Here is a 3,434-nt window from a genome sequence, read left to right on the forward strand (position 1 = left end):
ACACACACACACACACACACACACACACACACACACACAAGATAAGCATATTCAGACCTGACTGTTGGATTTGAGAATTGTACTGACTCGACATCATCAGAAGTAACTCAACAGTATTAAAGCCAGTTTGTTCATGTCTAGCTTGACAGTGAGTTAGTTTCCCTGTGGCAACTCTCAAGTTAAACAGCATATTGAGAGTCATCTCTGCTTCTTTTGTATGTCACTCTGAACACACAGCTAACCCAAAGGGTTTTCTTAGCATCCAAGCACATTTCCTCATGTAATTTACTGGCTAGCATTCATGCTTAGAAAAATAGGATAAAATGTATTCTCCTACAGACCCTGTCACCTATCTTGTCCAAGACTGAATTGGGAGCAGGCTAGACTGCTCTAGCTATCAATCAGTATGGTCCTGGCCAGTTTCTGGGGCATTGAGCAGAGAAGGCCATGCTGGATTGAATGCCCTTGCCATTATAAGGCAAATTGTATAATGCTATTGTTGTTGTTATTTTGTGCCTGAACAAAGCCCTTGACATGGCTTATTTCATGTAATCCTCCTACCAGCTTTATGACATCGATTCTGTTATTACCTTCATTTTCCATACAGAGAACTGAAGCGTCTCAAAGTTAAGAAACTTGTCAAGGTTCTTGAGCTGGGAAGGGGCAGAGCCGTGTTCAGAATGAGAGGTCTGACTCCAGAGCTCACGTGTGACATCACGACTCTAAGACCAGGTGCTGTTCTCTTCACTTGGCACTGCCTCTCCTGTCTAAGGTAGGGAATATTTCCCAGGACTTCTTTCCCCATATGGCTCCAAGTTAGAGCCAGAGGAGGACCTGGTGTGAGATTTGGGAAGTGGAGGTGAAGCTCAGGCATCCTCGAGTTGTCTGAGCAGGTGTGATGAGGAAGGTGACAAGGTGCGTGGAGGGCCTAGGCCAGCCCCTGCACTCTTCCTGTTGCTCATGCACTTGGTCTGTTTTTTTGGCAACCAACAGTAGCCTCGGGCCCCCCCACCAGGTGCTTGGCTGCAGGCTGCGGGTGGTGAATTTCAAAGGGGTGACTGATTTCACAGAGGCCAGAGTTTCCCAGTTCTCTCTGAGAACTCCCACCTTTGTGGTCCCCTGTTAAGAGCCAGGTGCACACAGCTTCTCCTCTTTCCCTGTGAGCTCTGGCCCCTCCCCTGGTCCCCACCAAAACATCAGGAGGATGTCGCTCATGACTCTGACTCTCCAACACCCACAGTAAGATTTTCACTTTCCCATTCACCATTGGTATAAATAATTCTTCTATTAAATCCTATATTCTCATAGTACCCATAGAAGCTCTGTTGGCATAACTGATACGCTTGTGAAATGCAAATGATACAAAGTAAATGACAATAAGACCACCACTCCCTGCATCTTATGTTTCAGCCTCATGCTAAGGGCTCTTGATGGACTACCTGGTGATAATGCAGATTCACTCTTACCTGAAGCCCTGAGTTACAGTCGCCCTCCTTTCAGCAAAGAAGAGCGCTGGTTTTGTCAAAAGTAATTTATGATTGAAAACACCAGCAAGGTGACTTTGCCAAACACGTAGCGCTTTGGTGCTGATGGCCCCGACTGTGTGATTGACCTCCCCAGGACTTTAGTCCCTTTGAAGGATTATTTTCATGAGCCCTTAGTGACTTAACTTACGTGGTGACACGTACCCCTCATTTGCTGGCACTGAAAGGCATTCATCAGAACCTTTAGGAGATGACTCCCCGGGGGTGTTCTTGCCAAACAAGGATTTGATGCTTCATATGGTCCCCATGTGAGAATGAACGGAAACTTCAAATTTCACTTCCCATCTTTACAAATCTCTGTTCCCTTCAGCAATGACTTTATACCTCCAGCTCCACAAACTGTGTGATAAGTATTTTCATGCAAAAAAAATTAGCTTTGCAGAACGCAAGCATTGCCCTCGTTTCTTGAAGATGTCCCCAAATGTTTCATTGAAGGATGATGAAACTGTTGATGCCATCATTATCAATTAGTTGTGATGGACTTAATGGCCGTGCCAGGCAATATCCTTCTCATACCATCACCCTCCTTCCATCTCTCTCAAGAACTCTTGGGAGTTGGAGCTGTGCATCACCACGCATCCAGAGGCAGGAAGCTATATGCAGCTCTTGTTTATTTGACCACTCCGATTAGTCCACATTGTGTGAACCCACAGGCCTTCAAAGCCTTGTCTGCAAAAAACTGTTGATTCCCAGTATTTGGATACCATACCCACCTATGCCTTCTATTTGAGAAATTAAAAAGCCCACCTTACAAGAAGACTTAAGCCTCACTTGACCTCATAGAATGGAGGGATGTGGGATCCAGGCCCTGGATCTTCAGAAGGAGCTACGTGTGGTTATGGGCAGAAGAGGGACCAATGATTTTGAAAGTGGGCACCCCAAAACCCCTCTTGAGGCAATAGTGTAATGAAGTGTCCCCTGCTCCACCAAATGAATCCTTGACACTATTTCTTGACCACTGTGAGCCCATAGGTCCAACAACTAGGTCTCTACCTGCCATAAAGAAAAAACACAGTAAGTGGTGGATAAATGAATGGCAGATGAAAAAAATTTGTGAGACTCCACACGTAAGAGGACCAAGACTTTTCTCAAAAAGAAATAACCTGGATCACAGCATAGAAATAGGTAGAGTTTCAAGGGGCTTGGATGCCTATTTAATTGTGTCCTCTAGGGTAAGCTTTTTTTTTTTAATCCATTTCTACCTAGTGAAAATATGGCATTCCAGACTTCCTTCCTCTAGAGACATGGACAGATGGGTGGCTAGAGTGCCCATCTCAGTCACTCATCTGACTTTCCAATACAGTCCACACAGTACTTGTAAGAGACGCGTGTTTTGAGGTACAGGGATGTAAGTTTGATAGGCAGACCATGAATTTACCCAGACCTTCGTCTGACTGGAGGTACGTGTTTATGAAACACCTCTCCGAGACTGGACGTGTGCTACATGGTCATCAGATGTGCCAGCTCACCTGGGAAGAAGCAGGATCTTGCCTCATTGTCCCAACCTTGTAGCCAAGTAAGTTCCCACAGCACACCATTTCCATCTCCCTTCACTCAGGAAGCACATTTGGTTCTAGTGGCAAGTGGCAATGACAGCCGTGATGATGGTGATGATGATGGTGAGCACTTAGGAGGTGCTTCATATGGGCCGAGTCCCCCTTTTTAAAATGTAATCTTCGTGCAGTAACAGTTGTTATTCTCATTTTATAGATTTGAAAAAAAAAACAGGTCTTAGATTAAACATCTTGCTAAGGATAATTAGAGCTTAATGTGCTTACTTGCTTGAGCTTTTGCATTCTGAGGAGAGCACCCTTGTTTTCTTCTATTCTAATTGAAAATCAATTCCTTCTACTGAAGTCTTGCGAAGTACCTATTTTATATCTTCTTCAA

Source organism: Callorhinus ursinus, unplaced genomic scaffold (genome assembly GCF_003265705.2).
Source record: "Callorhinus ursinus isolate GAN/ISIS: 27379988/994484 unplaced genomic scaffold, GSC_fseal_2.0 scaffold1109, whole genome shotgun sequence".
NCBI lineage: Eukaryota > Metazoa > Chordata > Mammalia > Carnivora > Otariidae > Callorhinus > Callorhinus ursinus.